Source organism: Schistocerca piceifrons, chromosome 2 (assembly GCF_021461385.2).
Source record: "Schistocerca piceifrons isolate TAMUIC-IGC-003096 chromosome 2, iqSchPice1.1, whole genome shotgun sequence".
In the NCBI taxonomy this organism is placed as follows: domain Eukaryota; kingdom Metazoa; phylum Arthropoda; class Insecta; order Orthoptera; family Acrididae; genus Schistocerca; species Schistocerca piceifrons.
The window spans coordinates 916,761,029-916,782,728 of NC_060139.1; the positions used below are offsets into that span (position 1 = coordinate 916,761,029).

The 21,700-nt window shown below is 41.0% G+C and overlaps 1 long non-coding RNA gene and 1 other non-coding gene across 2 annotated transcripts in view; both read left to right on the forward strand.

The window, feature by feature from the left end:
• The window catches only part of LOC124773931, a 264,164-nt gene that overhangs the window by 67,264 nt on the left and 175,200 nt on the right, over positions 1–21,700 (forward strand). The window contains exon 2 of the long non-coding RNA XR_007014971.1: positions 11,346–11,377. This is a non-coding gene — a long non-coding RNA (uncharacterized LOC124773931). The remainder of the gene's footprint in view (positions 1–11,345; positions 11,378–21,700) is intronic.
• Trnaa-agc lies at positions 12,950–13,021 on the forward strand. The gene has a single exon. It is a non-coding gene; the product is annotated as a tRNA-Ala (tRNA).

Sequence of the window (21,700 nt, forward strand, 5' to 3'; positions counted from 1 at the left end):
CGAATATTCACGGCTCCAAGGTCATGCTCTGCATTTGGTGGGACCAGCTCGGCGTCGTGTACTATGAGATGTTAAAGCCAAGTGAAACAATCACAGGTGCCCTTTATCAAAAGCAACTGATGCGTTTGAGCAGAGCATTAAAAGACAAACTGCCGCAACAGCGAGAGGCACGATGAAGTGATTTTGCAGCACGACAACGCTCGACCCAACGTCGTAAAAAGAGGTTAACACGTGCTTTGAAACGTTAAAATGGGAAGTCATACCCCACCCGCCGTATTCTTCGGACATTGCACTCTCTGAATATCACTTTTTTAGATCACTGACGCATGGTCAGGCTGACCAACACTTCCGATCTCATGAAAAGTCACAAATTGGATCGATTCGTGGCTCGTTTCAAAAGATGAACAATTTTTTCGACGCGGGATTCGTACACTGCCCGAAAGATGGGAGAAAGTAGTGGCCAGCGATGGAAAATACTCTGAAGAGTTTTGACATTCGTCCGTGACGTGTAGACCTGCCTCGTGGTTGGCAGGTGTCGTAACGCACTTCAAAAATATTTCCCCTCATGATGAACTGGCATAGAGCTCGTTGGATGTCATCTGCTGTGACAACAGGCTCTCCAGCTGTCTGTGCCAATCGACGATGCGCGCACTGCCACTTTCTGGGAAGAAGTGTTGTCAGTAGTGGAAGTTGCCTGAGGAATTTGCGTCACAGCACCGACGTAATTCTAACATTCAGTCGCCATGGTGACGCACAAAACACAGAACATCGATCGTACTGGTCACCCGAGTTCAAAAAAACACCATCTGATGACTGCTCACTATAATCGAGGGTTGGGCAAACGATACTCGCGTTCGAACGGGCTCGAGATTTCGAGCCTATTCGAACACTCACGTAAGTTACGACTTGAGTGGCGCGAGTGCAAGGGATACACGGGAAACTACGAACTAGCCACACTAACAGTCTACGGCTCGGCTTAAAATTTGACAATGTCGTGAAACAGAAGAAAATAGCATTAAATTTTACCACTGAAGAAACTGCTGCTGTATTTGAACAAATTTACAGTAAGAATTCTCATACAATATGAGTATGTATGACCTTTAATCATGCATGCTGATTTTTAAGTAAAGGTCGCACGTAAAGGCGAGAATGTTGCCCTCCAGAAAAATCACTGTATTTTGCCCGTTTTATTTAGTGATAAGAGGATAATGATTTACGAAGTGGGTTACAAAGTGTCATTTCAATTCCTGTTTACATATTATAATGCAAATTTTAATCAGTTTAATAACAAGATAGCAACATTCGGATGAAACAAGGACGAAAATTAATCAACAATTAAATGTATAAGGTACTTACTGATCTGAAGAATTTTACGCGAATTATGGAAAAATACTTACTCTTTGACTTTTGAACTTCATCATGTTTGTGAAAATGCTTTTATTGGTTGATACTTGCTACATAATACGATTGTAAGTAATGAATACAATGCTTATACAAACTTCAATGTTTTAATCCATACTTCCACACTACTGCAGTCGTACAGTGCATATATCCGCACTCCTGCCCATGCCACTCTTTACATAGGGGAGAGCGAGGAGCATATGACGAGCTATACTTACTCAAACAGACAGGCACTTGAGGGAGCTGATGTTATTGCACTTACAGTAGGCTGCTTACTTACCATCATTCGTCATAACGAAGCTACTGATACTTGAGTACAGCTGCGGATAACAGCTAGTATCAAATAAAGCATATGCTGTGAATGTTACCAGCCTAAACAAGTCATACTTATAATGAATAATGGGAATTTTTTACTAAAGAATGAAACGGCTGATATATGTCGATCTTGTAAAAGTTCAGTTTTGTTTCAGGAAAAAATTAGGAACACGAGAGACAACATTAACTCCATGACATAGCTTAGAAGAAAGACTGGAGGAAGTCAAACATATCTTTATACTATTTGTAGTTTTAGAGAAAGCTTTTTGACAATGTTGACTGGAATGCAATCTTCCAAATTCTGATGGTAGAACGGATAAAATGCAGCGAATCCAACGTTATCGACAACTTGTACAGAAACCAGACTGACATTATAAGAGTTCAAGGATATGGGATGGAAGCAAAAGGTGTAAAATTTCACAGAGAACAAAAATAAAAAAAAAACCTTGGCGTATGGCAACGACAATGTAATTTTGTTACAGACGCCATAGGATTTAGAAGATCAGTTCAACGGAATGGATAGAAATTGGATAAAAGCCTGTAAGATGGTCGCCAACAAACGTAAAACAAAGGTAGTACAGTACAGTCGAGTTAAATCAGGCATTGCTTGGAGAATTAGGTTAAGAAATGAGTTGTTGAAAATAATTTTGCTATGTGGGGAGTAAAATACAATGACTAAAGAAGAGAGGTTATAAATTGCAGACTGACAATGTCCAGAAACCTTCTCTGAAAAAAAGGAATATTTTTAACGTACAATGTAAATTTAAGTGTTAGCAAATCTGTTCTGAAAGTATTAGAGAGTTTTGTAGCGTGGTAGAGAAGTGAAACGTCAACGACAAACAGCTCAGACAGGAAAGGTGTAGAAGGTTTTGACATGCTGTGCTACAGAAGGGTGCTGGAGATCAGATGAATAGATCGGTTAACTAATAACGAGGGAGAAAATATGTTTATTGCATAACATCACTAAAAGAAAGCATTGGTAGGTGGCAGATACGCTGAGGTACCAAACTACGGGTGTGGAGGAAAGTGAGGGGGTAAACATTGCTGAGTAAGATTGTGGCTTGACTATAGAAAGCAAGTTCAAATGAGTGTAAGTCGCAATAGCTATGAAGAGCTGAAAAGCTTTCGACTTATCGGGTGCACCATATGTATGTGATTTCTTTCACTGATTGAGGTTATTTCGAGGTACCGGACAACTAGTTCGATTCATCGAAAAATTCGATTTATCAAGGTTCCAATTAATAACAGTCGACTATATCATTTTATAATAGGTACCTACTCGCTACAGTACACTTAATTGAGAGACTATAGTTTGAATGAGAGTTGTAATTTTGTCCTGAGGTAACATACAAATATGTGCGAATACAATTTAGTAGATTTTGGCCTTGCCTATTAACATGAGGATAAAAACCGCGAATTGAATGTAGAATACTACTTGGAAGCTTCTAGAATCCGGAGCCGTCTGCAGCTTTTATTTGGAATAGCAGCGAACGGTGAAATACTATTGAAATATCCCCGCAAATGGATGTGAATGTACTTGCTTCAAGTCAGTATCTGTTACACGCTCTGACTTTCATCAAGTTTGCTTGATACGTCAGTCTGTGTAGTGGAGGAAAAATAGTTTTTGATGTTAGTTGCCCTCAGTAGGAAAATTAGACACAGATGCTATACTACAAACGTGCTATGTATTGGCTCCTAAATATTGTTTGGTGTATTTTTATGTATACGGGGTGTTTGTTTTGATTTGGAGCAAAATATTTCGTAAAATAGGCATCATACGAAAAAAGTGTTCCAGACGAGAAGGGTGGGAGTGTTGCGGGCTGCCCATTTTGGTAGAGACAGATGCTCCGGATGAAAAGTTCGTATTTTCAGGGATGACATGTGTGTCAGCTGAAATCGCCATCTCCTAACCCATCCCACCTCTCCATAGGGGGTCAATATTTTATTTTCAAACGGGAAATTTTTTATTCCAGATCCGGATTCTGCGCCAAAAAATACCCAGGGGTTACCGGAAACATCTTTTTTCTATTCGAGGCAGATGGTACTGTAATCGACAAAATTCAATTTTTTTATTTTTTCAGTTAAGAACCGACTCATTTTATCCTAATTTACATTTTATATAAAATGTAAATTTTCTTGCTTTAAATAGCTGATATTATTGTTAAACAATTTAGTTTTGCACCTTTGATTGTACAGTGAAGCATTACGTATTGACAGGTCAACGTGTAGCAAATAAGCTGCATTTTACGTAACGTAGTTTTTTGTTCCCTTGGGAGTTAATTTCCGTGGGTCACCACGCGATCAGTGTGCTTGATTTCTCGAGTCCCAACGAATCGGTGAGTTCTTCCGTCCAATCACCGATAAACCCCACATACTTTTTGACGTAGAATCCGAATTTGGAATCACAAAAGAAGGGAGGGGCGGGGGTCCTGTTCCCATTTGAAAATGAAAACCTGACCCGCCCCCCCCCCCTCCACCATGGGGATTGGGGGAGGTGGGGGTTAAGGGATGGTTGTCTCAGCACAGATAAAGTCGCTTTTCAAAATGTTTTCTCTCTTAGAACTTTCTTCACACGATGCGTATTGTTTGACCCATTTAGTTCTCCCTAGTTAAAACAAACAGTCTCTATTATTTCCTCGAGCAAAATTAAGTTGATGTATTGACATATTTGGTCGTCACTCTCCCCATTTTTCAGTTCTCGGTGGTGTGGACCATATTTTTCAAGAACATGAATTATTAATTTTGCATTTGTCATTAAGAAATTCTATTTTCATTACTAGTTCCTTAATTCTGTTAGTATATTTATACTTTTTGTGAAACGACCGGTCCGTCATAGCTTCTTTTAATTAGCTTTTGATTTCATGACCCATCTTTACCAATTGGGTGCCAAACACCACAGCAGGCAGCACTCAGAAATAAAACATTAGAGGCACTGCGGTAGACCCACTTGCCACGAATGGTCGATTGACACAAGAAAGTGACTGGTGTAAAAGGTGCTTTAGAACTCAGTTCATCATTGACGTCACTGACGTAGTCGCGAAATGGTAGGCGGCTGATTTAAACGATGTGAAACGAACTCACCACGAATAGACGAGTTTGACCAGGAAGTCCATTGTACTTCACGGGCTCAATGACGTCGCCCATCTCACCCCGGCGGGTATTGTTGGAATATTGCCTGAGCCCGCTGCTATCGTTTCGCTCGCCATCTACGGTCAGCGAATGTTCTACAAGCCTCTACGAACCGACAACAGCCATCTTGTTTTTGAAGTAGGACAGAAGTAACTTCCGCATCACGTGTCCATGTCCAGTAATGTTGCTCGATAAAACGTGGACCGTGCGTAGAAAGAACTCCTACAGCACAGTACAGTACAAAAGGTAGCTGCAAGAAATACGCAGTGAGACGAACAGAAATGACACTGGGAAGAGAATATTTACACCGATGTCGCCGCGATTCATGGTGGTCTCCCGGGTGATATTAAAAAAAAAAAGAAAAAAAACGGGACATGCTTCTTAATAGGGTGTGTGAAAACCACGGAAGTAATGCATGCTTTGCAACATGCTCCCATGTTGGACACAAGACTGGCAAGGAGTTATTGTGGCAGTCCTCCACCAGCTTAGGCGACTACTGCTGGATGGTCATTGGTCCATGTGGACTTCCTGCAATAGCTCTCCCCAACCTATCCGACACGTGCTCGACGGGATTTAAGTCGGGGAAACGGACAGATCAGTTCTTTCGCCCGATATTATGTCGTTGGATAATCTCCTTAATCTGCAGCTTTCATTGTGATCACTCATTGGCATCCATAAAAATGCAATCAGAGCCGAATACACCCCAAAAAGATGTACTTGAAGAAGTAGTACAGTGTTATAGTAATGCTGACCGGCGAATGTACATTGTTCAAAGATGTGGAGATCAGTACACCCATGGAACGTTACGCCTCCCCATACCACAACACTTGGACAACCAAAATGTTCATGTTAGACAATTCTGGGCGTGTCATCGTATGGGGAGCGCTGAGAAAACGTAATGCGCCCACGAATATTGTGGAATATCGACGTTTTGGTGGTCCAGATTTTATGTTGTGGGAAAACATAAGGTTCCATGGACGTAATGACGTTGGACGTCAACGTCGATATTCGACAATGTTCGTGGGCACCTCTATCGCTCAATGTTCTTGTGATATTGTAGTCCTTCCATTTTTATGGATTAGAATGCACGACTGCATAGACCAGCGCAGCGGAGGATCTCTACGACCGATAGGACATGTTTCACCTGGACCGGACTGCCCCTTCTATGGTGTACACCCCGGCCGCAGCTTCGTCTGGACCTTTCACGTGGCCCTCAGGACTCCGTTAACCCTGCGGCTCTCCGCTGTCACTTCCTCTCGATTCTTGACGTGTTCCGGGGCTCTGATGGCTGATGGTCGTGTTGGCTTTGCCTACGTTCACGGCGGCCATATTGAACAGCATTCCTTACCCGATGGCTGCAGAGCTGGTGGCCATTTCTTGTACACTTCAGTATCTCCGTTCATGTCCTGAGAAGTCTTTTCTTTTATGTACTGACTCCTTGAACAGCCTAAAAACTATCGACCAGTGCTACCCTAGTCATCTTTTGGTAGCGTTCATCCAGGAGTCTGTCTATGCCCTGGAACGATCCAGTCGTTCAGTGGTGTTCGTCTGGACCCCTGGTCACATCGGAATCCCAGGACATGAACTTGCTGACAGGCTGGCCAAACAGGCTACACGGAACTGACTTGCGTATGTTATTACGCAGCAAGGTTTTTCAGCTTTTGGAGACGGATTGGCAATATCTTAGTACGCACAACAAACTGCGGGCCATTAAGGGGACCACGAATGTGTGGAAGTCCTCGATGATGGCCTCTCGCAGGGACTCCGTGGGTCTCTGGCGGCTCCGCATTGGCCATGCCTGAGCGACCCACGGCTACCTTCTGCGCCGTGAAGACCCACCTCAGTGTCGGTGCGGCGCTCGGTTCACAGTGGCCCATATTCTGGTGCACTGTCCCACTTTGACTGCCCAGCGACGAAATTTTGGGTTACCGAACTCGTTGCCGCTCATTTTATCTGACAACGCCTCATTGGCTGGTTTAGTTTTACGTTTTAATCGTGAGGGTAGGTTTTATCATTTGATCTAAGTTTTAGCGCTTGTCCTTTGTCACTCTGCGTCCTCCACCCTAGTGCTTTTAGAGTGGATGTTTTGATGTGTTGCAGAGTGGCTGGCTTTTCCTTTTTATTTTCGTGGTTGGCCAGCCACTGTAATCTGCTTCCTTGTTTTACTCTCTTTTGTTTCTTGCACCTCTGTTGTTTTCTTGTCCTCTTTTGTTCCTTTTAATGTTTTTGCCTTTCCTTCGTTCTTGTGGTCTTTTCTTTCTTTCCGTTTTGTGTTACATGTCTCATATTCTCACACTTATGGCATTGTTTTATTATGATAAAGAGACCGATGACCTCTTGGTTTGGTTCCTTTCCCCCTCTTTAAACCAACCAACCAGGCTGCCCGCTCACCCGACTTAAATCCCCGTCGATCGTGTGGGATGCATCAGGAAGAGGTCAACATGCACCAACGACCATTCAGCAGTTGTGAACCGCGCTACTGGAGGACTGGAACGCCCTACCACAAGAAATTTCTGCCAATCCTGTGGCCAGAATGGGAGCACGTTACAGAGCATGCACTGCCGTTCGTAGTGAGCACACATGCTACTAGGTACCATGTCTCGCCGTTGTTCGGGGACCACCAGGAATCACAGTGACTTCAGTGTAGTTACTGTGTAAGTGACGTGCACTTAACTATTGTTTATGAATTGAGTGGAGCCCTGAGCTATATCCTGATGGCTTAAAGAGCCACGAGCAAATGGAAATGGTATCTGACATTAAAACCAAAGTAAAAGATTGGGTCGCCACCAACCCTAGCCACACGACAAACAACAGGTTCGACTGAGTTGGAAAATTAATTAATTTAGTCATAAGAAAAACTCATAAAAGAACATTCATTGTAATGTAACTATTAATATGATCCAGGGATTGTTCACATGAATCAAATATTAAAATAAAGTAAAAAGTGTGTGAACACTGTGAATAAGAGCAGCTTGCAGCAACGTTCCTGAAAAGAAGATTTATTCTAAAGAGTTTATTTTAAATAAAAGGGGAACACTAATTATGGACCTGTGCGCATGGAAACGCTATGAATGGGCTAACAAGGAAACTTCAAGTAAATGGCATAGATAAAGGAGATATAACATCGCTACCCTGGATAAGAATTGAAATAAAATTATTTATTTCTTAAGACACTGATATGACATCTGTACAACTGCCGTTGCCTGGTAATTACGTACGATTTCGTGTGAAGCGCTATACGATTCACAACAGAATCTCTTAATTTAGAATCGCGGTCGTGATTAGTGGGGGACAGGAAAGGTTTAATACTCGTATTGAGACCCACATTCACTCAAAGAACAGCAAGGACGGCCCCAACACCAACATGCAACGAAGCTAGGAGGTTTGTTCCGCTGTGTTGAGAAATGATTAAATAAAAGAGTAAATCTGAGGATCACGGTTGCATTTAAAGTTCAACTTCGATTCGGAGAAACAGTCTCAACGAGTGCCACACATTCACGCTTACGTGCTTAACATGAAATCACAAACCACAAATAAAATTGATTTATCCGGACAGGATATATTTAATATTCCAAAATCAAAGCAATAAGTAAACTCTAGGACATAGGCAGGGGGCCACAGGAAAGTTAGGCTCACAGTTAACTCGTGTGGCCACGTGGTTCGCGGAGAGACAGTTTCTACGTACCGTGGCCAAAGTTTAGCAACATTAAACCATGCAGCCGCGAACAATAAACATTTTACAGAGGAGACATTTGAATAGACAAAGGGTTGTGGCAGAGGGTCAACAAACTCTGATATTAACCCACATGGATGTTTTCCAACGGACCTATAGTAATGAAACAAAGAAAATTCACAAATAGGTAAAAATTACCAAGATTAGGGGAAGATTAGAATGTATACACATGCAGTCGGAGGCACGCCAACATTCACACTGAACCGAGGGCGCACTTCCTACTTGAGATCGCTTCTACATATGCAACACCTTTGTGCTACTTTCTTCTTACAGACTAAAGTCTGCATTAGGAATCAAACTGAAAGTCTGCAAAAGCCTTGCATTCCTTGCTGCGACCCAGCAAAACAATCTTTATTGGACAAAACGCGAGGCCAGAAACTGCAAAAAATGGTTCAAATGGCTCTGAGCACTATGCGACTTAACGTCTGAGGTCATCAGTCGCCTAGAACTTAGAACTAATTAAACCTAACTAACCTAAGGACATCACACACATCCATGCCCGAGGCAGGATTCGAACCTGCGACCGTAGCGGTCACGCGGTTCCAGACTGAAGCGCCTTTAACCGCACGGCCACACCGGCCGGCGCCAGAAACTGCACAAGGTGCAAGTTCAGTGAGACTGAATTACAAAAAACTTCCCTCTCGCTATGAGACAAAACGCCACGCGCTTCAATCAACTCACCCTTCTTCGAAAAGACCTCGGCTGCAGACCCTTGGAGAACTACAAGCTGCCCATCTGACACTAAAACTTCTCCCACACAAATCTGTGGCCAGGAAAGCCTAGAGATGAGGCTTCCGCCACCAACCTAATACCGGTAACTTTCATATAGAGGGAACAAATCTCTTTGCCTACCTGAAAACTACAAGGGTTGGCCATTCTGTAAGACTACCGCTGATTCTCTGCGGCAGATTAAATCACGTTACAGCAAAATGAAACACACCCACATTCATTCAAAAAATGGTTCAAATGGCTCTGAGCACTATGGGACTTCTGAGGTTATCAGTCCCCTAGAACTTAGAACTACTTAAACCTAACTAACCTAAGGACATCGCACACATCCATGCCCGAGGCAGGATTCGAACCTGCGACCGCAGCGGTCGCGCGGTTCCAGACTGTAGCGCCTAGAACCGCTCGGCCAGCTCGGCCGGCCCACATTCATTCATTCATTCACTCACGCATGCATGCCAGAGAGTTTTAAATAGGAGAACGAGGAATAAACATTTTATGGAATGCTTGGAAGGAGAGACAGCATTGGTCGTATATTTTTGTTTATTATCGCAAAATCGATTTTCGGTCACTTAGTGACCATCTTCAGTGCTGTAATATATAACTTAAATTAGTAAGTACTGGTGTCAATAAGCATTACGGCGATCACCGTAATGCTTATTGACACCAGTGCTTACTAATTTAAGTTATATATTACAGCACTGAAGATGGTCACTAAGTGACCGAAAATCGATTTTGCGATAATAAACAAAAATATACGACCAATGCTGTCTCTCCTTCCAAGTATACCCATTATCTGGTCGTAGTGCACAGGACACTATGGAGTCGCCAATCAATATTTTATGGAATCATAGTCGAGAGTTGAGTTACATATAAAAACATGTAAGACTTACAATGGCGTTATATACGCATTTGCAAGTCTGAAAAGAACCAACATGACAGCTGTATGATGCTTGCAAATCGTAGAAGGAAATATGCTACGGCTAGATTGGATCATAGCTCAGTTTTCTCTGGTACGAAATTTAGCACCGAAAACACCCAAATTGTTCTGTAGGATGCAAAGTGCACTGGAAAGCAAATTAAATGATAATGAAAGGGGACTACTGGACCCTTTTAACTATCTTTGAATGAGAGTGTCATTTCTGTTTGTCTCATTGCGTATTTCTTTCAGTTAGCTTCGGTATTACACTGTAGCAGCTATTTTTATGCATGGTCAATGTTCCATTGAGCTTGGTAGTGTTACATCATACGAAAGTTACTTTCGTCCTTCAGATTTGCACACCGGCGTCTGTTTGTTCCTATCACTGCCTGGGAAGGTTCTGCCGTTGCAACAGAAGTGATATACGTGAGTCGTGAAAACAGTGCGACTGCACTTAACACGGAGAAAAAATGTTCACATCTTGCTGGTAAGAAAATTTCCGTCACCATTTTTTCGTTAGAAAGAAGGAGCCAAGGAAGGGGTTACGACGTAAGGCCTAATCGTCAGAGGTTACGATAACGTCTTGGTTAGATTACAATTCACTCCGCAGCTGTGCTTCATGAAGTAAGGGTAGTGGGGCTCTTGATGGTGACCCTTCGGCTGGATGGGCCATTAAATTTATCAACCCCTTGGTGCTATTCGGAAACAGTTGGCTGTGTGCCAACTCCAGGTTCCGCCCTTTACTTTCTATCGCCCATCAACACCAGCAACATAAACAGTTCACTACACTACACATACAGACTGTCACAGAGACAAACGCCAAAGTAACAGTTAGGACGACTGACACACAAACCGTCCGACTGACGTCAACTCGTAAGGCTTGCGTCAGGCCGTTAGCCGCACGAGTATGTTTAGACAGATGTGTGGGATAGTTCATTGACAAGAAATATAAATAGAGAATGAGGGAGAGTGGATTTTGAAAGGTGTCTCGAAGCCCGATATATTTTCAGCACTGGTATTCAGTTGTGTGTAATATAGGAAGAGTGCTTAAGTTGAATCTTTAGCTGCAACATTGGTGCTTTACCTAAACCGAAATTTATAATAAAATTTCTTTTTTTGCAGGTACGGCGCACTGACGAACGCTCTGCTGTCAGGTAGTGTAAATGGATTCTGAAGCAATTATTAAATTTTCATCTTCACAGGTAAATACGGCGACGTCAGGAATCATTGCAAAATGGCTCTGAGCTCTATGGGATTTAACTTCCCAGGTAATCAGTCCCCTAGAACTTAGAACTACTTAAACCTAACTAACCTAAGGACATCACACACATCTATGCCCGAGGCAGGACCGTAGCGGCCGCTCGGTTCCAGACTGTAGCGCCTAGAACCATTCGGCCACTCCGGCCGGCGAATCATTGCAATCGCGTTGTGACAACCGTAACACAGAAAGAAACAAACATGCTCGCACGTTTAACGTCTCGTTACTTATAACTCATCTCTAAACAATAAAAAATGTTTAACGGGAAACTATGGATAGCAGAATATTTTTTCGTACCCTACAATTTCGTGTTCAACTACGTTTAGCACTAAACACAAAAATATGTATTTTCGACCTTGTCAGGTTGCATTACAATAGAGTAACTCGATACCTTTCCGAAATTTCTTCTTGTAGGTATATAATGTAAATTAGAAATCTAAACAGTATATTATTGCCTTTTGAGGGAAAAACTCTTATTGTTTACCCAGTTAGAGAATTAAATTGGTGAATTCTTATGTTGGCCTTATAATCCAGTGGTAACACTCTTACAACATTGATACACCGCATTTTTAAACTTTCCCCGGTGGTAAATAAGAGTGTTTTCTTAGATTCATCCGAAGTGAAAATTACCAGTACCGAGATTCCTTCCTTACATACGTTCCAACCTGAACATGACAGCCTCTTAAACGCCCAACCCACTAGGTGTTCCTCCTAAACACGAACAGCCTTGCTCAGGCTCTCAACCAGTATTGGAATAGTACCTCAGCATCGAACTAAATGGGGGATCGAGCATAAAACGCAGACGTGGGTGTTTTAATCATACTAGAATGGTTCAAATGGCTCGGAGCACTATGGGACTTAACATCTGAGGTCATCAGTCCCCTAGAACTTAGAACTACTTAAACCTAACTAACCTCAGAACATCACACACACATCCATGACCGAGGCAGGATTCGAAGCTGCGAAGGTAGCGGTCGCGCGGTTCCACTGAAGCGCCTAGAACCGCTCGGCCTCTACGACCGGCAATCATATTAGAGTTTAGGGGTAGTACCAAGTGGGCTATGTGGGAATTTGGAATGGGGGAGGAGGCGTGCTAGCAAGCATTGTGGAAAGCCACTGTGTCAAAGTGGGTGCATCTGCCTAGTGGCAGGAGACTTGTGTTCGAATCCCGGCCATGGTACAGATTTTCATTCGCGCTTCAACCTGCATATATACATCATAGATGTTTGTGACTTGAAAATATCTTTGGAACCATGTAGTTTCATTTGATTAAAGGACCTCTGTCTGTGTTTTGGGCAGGGTTTCCCGTTTAGTTCGGTGCTGAGGTGCTATTCCAATTAAGTTGGAGAGCCTCTTCAATACCGTTCGAGTTTATGGGGAATAACAATTGAGCTCAGTCGTGAATGGGAATTTGGATTGAGGAGGGAGCCGTACTAGGGTAGTCGGTGCAGTTGTGCAAAGCGACAGTGCCAGGGTGGCGTAGTGGTCAGCGCGTCTGCCAAGCGAGCAGGAAGTCCAGGTTCGAATCCTGGCCTTGGTACAAATTTTCATTCGTTACTTCAGTCTGTATATAGCCATCAGAGTAAGCTGTTTCTTTTCTTGAAATGTTCCAACTAGCGTCTGTTTTCAGAAAAACCCAATACTCATTTGCTTGCTTACTTATTTTATTTTACTTTACTTTACCCATGGCAATGGCCTTGCCACAATGTCTATACTGGTTCCCGTCAGATCACCGAAGTTAAGCGCTGCCGGGCGTGGCCAGCACTTGGATGGGTGATCATCCGAGCCGCCATGCGATGTTGCTATTTTTCGGGGTGCACTCAGCCTCGTGATGCCAATTGAGGAGCTATTCGACCGAATAGTAGCTGCTCCGGTCAAAGAAAATCATCATAACGACCGGGAGAGTGGTTGTGCTGACCACACGCCACTCTTACCCACATCCTCATCTGAGGATGACTCGGCGGTCGGATGGTCCCGATGGGCCACTTGTGGCCTGAAGATAGAGTGCTTTACTTTACGCGGTCAGACTCAGAGGACCGCACGGAGCTACAAGACTCCCGTTCCATTGGCTTCTAATTCCAGTTTTCTGCCTCCTATAACCGTTCACGCCGATCTGCAGCAGGTCATTATAAATCCCGACTCTTCACCTCTTCTTTGGTCTTTATGGTGGTCTTCTTCCGTGGGAAAGGGGGAGGGTGGAGAGGGGAGGGAAGGAGGGAGAGGGGGGAATCGATGGATTTCAAAGCTCATTGGTGCTAAGTCTTTCGATCGATAAGTCCTGCCCATATACGACGTTTAGTTTTAATCGGACATACAATACTCGATTTGCTGTACATAAGCCAATGAGCCAAAACATTATGACCACCTGTTTAACAGCGTGTTGTTTCAATTTTCAAACACAGTCCAACAGAGCGTTTGCTAGGCATGGATTCTGCAAGTCCTTCACAGGATTCCAGAAGTACGTTGCATCAGATGTCTGCGCACAGATCAAGCAGTTCCCGCAAATGACAGGTCGGTGGATCACGGGCATGCAGCTGGCGCCCAACTTGTGTTCCAATGGGAACAGATCGGACAGATTATAAAGGCACATTTGCATGCCGAGCGTGAGTTTCCTCGGAAACGCGAAATATTAATTAAATAAATAATCAGTGACAAATAAATAAAGCCTATGGCACACAACTGCAGCGCTGTGTCGCTGATAAAACAAAAGCACAATTACGTTACTCTTATGTTTGATTAAAAAAAGGGGAGCTCTGGTAGAAGTGGTGCGAGAAGCACGTATTTTATTTTATTGTCTGGCACACCGCCATATTTCATGTTATAGAAGATTACTGCGAGTTGCAACCACACTAAGCACTCGATTCTGTAAAGAATTTATATTTATAAAAGTAAGTAGGATTATGAACTGTAGGCTTATTATTGAATATATCTGATTTAACTAACTGTGTAACTTTTTTATGTTTAGTAGACAATCACCTCTGTACGACGTATTGGCATGGCTGGCAAATTATTGTAATATTGAGATTTAGATTATGAGTCCGCACCTACCGCAGCAGTCTTTGGAAACGATTTAGTTACGAAGTCCGATTATTTCAGTTTTATTTCACGGTCAACTACGAGTAACATTGCCTTTACGAAAAAGCCATTGTCAAGCGTCTGATAATGAATAATTAAACGTCCACGTTCCAGATAAGCAAAATATTAATTACAATTGCAATCACAATCACCATCATACAGATAGAATAATTAATATTTAAATAACAATATATTATTTTATTTATTTTATTTATTTTATATTGGCGACCGTGACAGGACTTGCTATTTTGTCATTTGTTACATTGTTCTCTTTGTTTCATGTAAAAAATCAACTTTCTGGACCTGGACGTCAATGTATGAGAGATAACAAAATCTGAAGATATTTTCCAATTCTGAAATTTTGCAGGAAGACGCAATGAAACTTCCAGCAAAATAAGGTAAGACGCAGCATCTTTGCATTGGTAGGCTTGACCAGACGTATAATTCAGTGTATTAGCTTTTCAGTAAATTCTGTAGTGTTTCTTTTCTGCATAACAGTTTCAGTGATAAATTTCATTCTCAGTACTTTTCCCTAAACAATAACGTATGCAACAATACCAATACACGAGTGTACAATATGGCCGACTTTTGTACAATATCATGTAACATGGCCAGCAGCCATTACCAATAATCTCAAATTCAGTTTATATTTTTAAATTAACAGACAGCCATTGTTGCTACGAGCGATTCATGCTCAACTACATTTTATTTTAAAATCAGTGTCAAAAATTTTCTTGAAACATATATCACGTGTGGCATGGTAATAACTAGAAAACAATACGCAAAAATGGAACAGCAAGGACGTACTATTCAGATGCAATCCGACTCGGACGTGAGACAAGTGTTAGAAAATGACTTTACGACAGCAACCGGTAGTGACGATTCATCAAACATTGACACAAGTGTTGACGAAAATTTTGACGATAGGCCGTCCATTACAAAAATTTCAAAATCTTAATCAGAGCCCATGTTAATGCATGACGTCACGTCTAATGACGCGGAGGGGGCAGAGACCTTGCAAACGGTAAACATTGCCGACATGTTACAAATGCTAATGAAACAAAACGCCGAAAACATGGCAACCTTAAAGGCACAATTAGAGACACAAAATGAACAGTTAAAAACACAAAATGACGAAATCAAATCTGATCTCGTAGCAATCAAGATAGGTAATGACACTTTATGTAAGCGTGTGGAACTTATAGACGCCACACTGACCAAACAGATGACCGAACTCAGTACTAAATTTTCCCAGCTCAATACGAGACAAGAAAAGACTACAACTGACGTAGCACTTTTACAGACACAAGTAAAAAACCTTAATGTCACGTGTGAAGTTCTTACTGAACAAATTCAAACATATCCTTCAGTACATGACAACCTTGAAAAACGAATTACTGACGTACAGAATAAATTTGACAATGTTGAACAACACCTGACTGACATCTTACAATCAGATGCCACAGCTCATTTTCAAAATATTAATAAAGAATTTCATGATTGGGTTGAGAACAAAGACAAACATTTTGATAGATGCTTACGTGAAAATTTACCAACAATTGTGCACGACTCCGTAGCGCAATACATTACTAATAACAAACAGCTGATCAGTGACGCAGTACAATCCGTCACTGCACCCATGAGACAATTCACCGATCAACTACAGTCTGAATGTAACGAAAATATCAGTCAAAATGTACAGTTCAGAAACCAATATACATTCGAGTATGATACACACATTCCGCACACGACAAATACACAAGAACAAAACACACCACGACTACAACACATACCACGATGTGCAAACACAAACACAAGCTATTATCATGGTAAACCACAGCAACATTATCGTAATTACTCGCCAGCTGAACATACCAGTAATTACAGTGGAATAAATCCATATCACAATGCGAAGGAAGATGAAAACTTAATGAAACACAGGCAATTTCAGATTTTTATCCCAGAAAAACGAACCATTCATCCGGTGATTTTTCTTAAATCTTTTAGTAACGCATTTCCACGCACTTGGAGTGACCGGAAAAAGATTTCATATATTGTCGGTTACATCCAAGGCGATGCAGCTGTCTGGGCATACAGTCAAGCTGACGTATGTACCACGTACAGTGAGTTTGAGCGTGCTTTTCTGAACAAATTCTGGTCGCAATCCGTCCAGTAAAAATGGTAACTTACGCAGATATTTTGAAAAATACTTGAACATGGGACACTTTTTAGACGAACCAGTCGCAACGCGTGATATACTCCTAGCGTTGAAGGCCAAATTGCCTTTCAACATTAAAGAAAAACTCCTACATATCCCGGATGACGATTCAGATTATTTTTTAACAGCCTTAGATTCGTTTGACATGTTACTTGAAGATCAGCGCTTCGCGCGGCAAAACAGCAGCCACAATGTTTACACTAGTGGTATGCAAAACATGCAGGCTTGCCAACACAATTCTGGCGCGCCCACAGTTGGATACGCGGTACAACAAAAACAGCAAACTCACATGCCGTCTCAGTGCGGAAATCAGAATCAACACGCGTATTCCAATACAAACAATAGTTACAACAGTAATAACATTTCATGCGGCAATCCATACAAAAGGCACCGCGGTAATAACTACAACGGTAACAACGGATACAAAGGTAATAACAAAAACACAAACAGAAATAGAAATAATAATAACTACGAGCCAAGACAGCTTCAAGGTTGGACTCGTAACGATCAGTACTTTTATTCAAACTCTGCTTTACCACAGCAGCCACCAGGACAAAATTGGAGCATACCTTACGACCGACAGGTAAGTTATAATGCGCAACAGCAACAACAACCGCAAAAGTTTGGAGATCATAATAGGCAATATCCGAATGTGAATATAATAGAAATGACACCTGATGCACAACCTCAATCTGTGTCAGTACCTAGTACAAATGCTAATCCAACAAACTAGAAACAGTCACTACTTTGCCCCAGGTCGTGGCTGAAGAATTCTTGGGGGGCGACTTCAATGTTAATCAGTTATTTGACACCACACTTGAACAACAGAATAATGATATGCCGAGTAATTCTAAACAAAAACTACCTGTTTTATTTATAAGATACAACCACAATAACAATATATCAGATGAACTTTTACAAGACAGTACACAATGTCGTTTAAACACAAATGAAATTGTTTTAGCATCTACTACTGGTGTAGTAGGTGGGATTCCAACTACTATTATCCTAGATACAGGTGCAGCTGTGAGCGTTTTGTCTTTTAATTTCTATAAAAAGATGTGTGAATTGGAACCTGTGCCTGAGTTTCCTGCCCAAAACTGTAAAATAACTACTGCACTAGGTAATAAGTCATGTAGGGTTACGAAGCAAGTTTTTGTAAACGTTAAAATAGGTAATGGAACCGTACAATGGCCATTCCTGGTTGTACAAAACCTTGTGACAAATTGCATATTAGGAATAGATATTATGAGCGAGAAGGACTGCATTATAGACTTCTCCAAAGGTAAATGTATTTTAAATGATAAAGGCAGTGTAATTATTATTGGTTTGGACAGGAGAACTCTAAAGCATGACAAACACTGTACAGGGTACAAGGTTCAGTTAGTACTTGACAATGACATTCAAGACATGCAAACACACTCATCTGACACAGAGCTAATGGACTTGAAAACATTGCTTGATCATAAGATAAGTGAAGCTACAGCTCTCAGTGTACATGAACGTATAAAACTACAGGAAGTGTTATCCAAATATTTACAAGTTTTTACCAAACGATTAGGTGTTATCAACACGTATGTGTACAAGATTGAAGTTAAGCCTCACAAGATCTTCTACCATAAGACATATAACGTACCGTTATCTCAACGACCTGCTGTGTGGCAAGAATTAAAACAAATGTTAGACTGGAAGGTCATTGAACCATCCACCTCACCTTATTGTAGTCCTCTACTTGTTGTCAAAAAATCAAATGGAAGCATTAGGTTAGTGTTAGACGCACGAGCTATTAATGAAATAATTTTACCGGTTCACACAAAACCAGAAAATTTAGAAGAGCAATTACAGAAATTTCTAGATGCAAAATATTTTTCCACAATAGATCTCGCTAATTCGTTTTGGCAGGTGGGTATCACTCCTGATTCTCGGAAATATACTGCATTTATGTTCGGGGGGCGAACCTATCAGTTTTGTGTTCTACCCTTCGGACTGAATGTCAGCTCTGGGGTATTCATTACAGCCCTGGATACCGTGCTTGGCGACGATTTAGTTGAGACAGTCACACACTATGTAGATGATATACTGATAGCTACACAATCTTGGAATGAACACGTTGACACTCGTCAAAGAATTTTAGAAAAATTTGCACAAGCTGGAGTCACAGCCAACCTAAGAAAATCAAAATTTGGTTGCAGTGAGATAAAGTATTTAGGACATATCATTAATTCACAGGGCATACGTCCGGATCCCAGTAAATTAGATGCTATCAGAAACTTTCCTAGCCCTCGAACTAAAAAGCAGTTAAAATCATTCCTTGGGCTATGTTCATTTTTCAGACGTTTTTTGCCACAACCACTCTTGAACAGTAAACATCTGCTACATCTACTCAGAAAGAATCAAGTTTGGATCTGGTCGGAACAGTGCCAGAATGACTTTAATACAATTAAACATGCTTTAGTGAATGCTAACATATTGAGCCATCCAGATTTCAATTTAGATTTTTGTATGACTTGTGACGCTTCATGTACTGGCTTGGGCTGTTGCTTATTTCAAGTTGTAAAGAATAAAGAGGAGGAACAGATAAGAATTATTGGGTTTGCGAGTCGCACTCTAACTGAATGTGAGCGTACATACTCCACTATTGAGTTAGAAACACTTTCCATAGTATGGGCATTCAAGAAATTCAATTATTATTTATTTGGAAAACATACAGTAATTTACACCGATCACCAGGCCCTGACATTTTTGTTAACTTGTAAACTTGTACATCCTAGACTATCACGATGGGCAGTTACACTTCAGAACTACTCTTTTGAAATTAAGTACATAAGAGGTAAGGACAACACCATTGCAGACACTTTGTCTAGACTTCCACAAGGTATGAATGATACCAACAGTGAATTAGAAAATATAAATGACTACAGGATTCTCTTAATGCAAGACAAGCAGTATCACCAATATTATATTGATATGTGCAGAAACATGGCTGAATTACAAAAATCTGATCCTCACTGGTATAAGATAATAACATGACTGGTAGAAAAACACAATCATCCTTTGACTAAGTATTACAAGTTACACAATGATGCGTTATTTTACCGCCGACATCCAAATGCTACTAACTGGTGTGTATGCATTCCCAAAGAGTCTGAACGTAATCTAATTTGGCACACACACTTAGTTTGGGGTTATTATGGGACGAAAAAGTGTTTGGCAAAGCTCAGTACATACTGTTATTTTAGCAGTATGCGAAGAAAAATTTACAGGGAACTGAAAACATGTGTCATATGTCAAAAATCAAAACCTCAGAATTTATCCACAAAAACAGATTTACATTCTGCTTTACCCAGTAAACCCCTGGAAATTCTGTGTACTGACATCAGTGGACCGCATCCAGCAAGCTCTGGAGGCGTCAAATATATCTTAGCTTTTTACGATATATTTTCTAAACATGTAAAACTTTATGCTTTAAAATCCGCCACTGCAAATGCTATAATACGAAGATTCTCAAGTGATTACCTGACGCACGTGGGAAAACCTAAAGCAATTCTATCAGATAATGCAGCATACTACTCTGGGTACAAATGGAGAAATTTCTTGAAGGACAATAACATTAAAAGTATATTTATTTCGAGGTTTAGTCCACAATGTAACGCGACTGAGAGACTTTTCCGAGAATTAAATCGATTCATGAGGACCTATATTCCATCAAAACATACTAATTGGGTGTCCTACCTAAGTCTTTTCGAAGACGTACACAATAACTTAAATATTTACGATACGAATTACACACCTAACGAGATCATGTTCAATTGCAAACAGAACGATCAGTGGATAGAACCATTACCTAAGTTGTCAGACAAGGAAATCACACCTGAACAGAAAATAAAAGAAGTATTGACTAAATTGACACATCACGCACAAATACGAAACAAACATCACAGAAACATAATAAAAAGAAAACAAAAATTCGAGGTAGGAATGCTTGTACCACTTCGTACTCATCATAAATCTGTAGCACTCAAACGACGCAACGCTAAGTGGCGTCTGCTATATGAAGGACCTTATATAATTGTTAACATACCGCATCCTGGTGCGTATCTGTTACAACATCCTAGAACTAACAAAATTATTGGGCTATACGCACACCGAGATCTTAGAGCATTTCATGCTGAATAATGTCAAAGTGATACCCATCAAAATATTGCTAAGCAACTCGAAAAACTCTGTTGTTACAACACAGATAATAAGTAGTATAGAAATTTTCATTTCAGCGGTTCCAGTGATGCAGTTGAAGACAGAAGAACTCTTCTTTCAGCGCGCGCCTCCACCTGAAAGACGGAATATTAAAGTAAAATTTATGATTACGTAGCAGTGGATGACATATTAATTTTTCACGGAACATTTGTTACTGAAGGTACCACTGACTTGGTGTGACACCTGACGAACTGACAGACGTCATCTGTGAAGCGATCTTTTACTTTGAGAAATAGATTAGACGCACATCTCTCAACACGAAAAGCATCTATCAGTAGTCAAGGCCACACAGACACTCTACACACACGTACAAAACGCGAGGAATCGAACATTTTCTCTCTCTTACTATTTTGAATATTTATTGAGTAGTGAAAACGCCTGGTCTTGCCTACTGATGTAATGAATGTTGTGTCTAACCTATCTTAATTTCAGATGACATCACAAAAAACATCGATAACGTCCCAGCAAAACCGCTAAAGAGGATGTAAATATCTGCAATTCATGTAATCAAATGTGACACAATGTAATAACCTATAGCGATGTAATGATGATGTAAACATGTTTATGTGCAACTATATTATGTTTATGCTAAGAAAATATGTGACGTGTGTATGTATAATTACTTATTTTTTTAACTGATGTATAGTGCAACTGTTACTATGTAAAAATTTG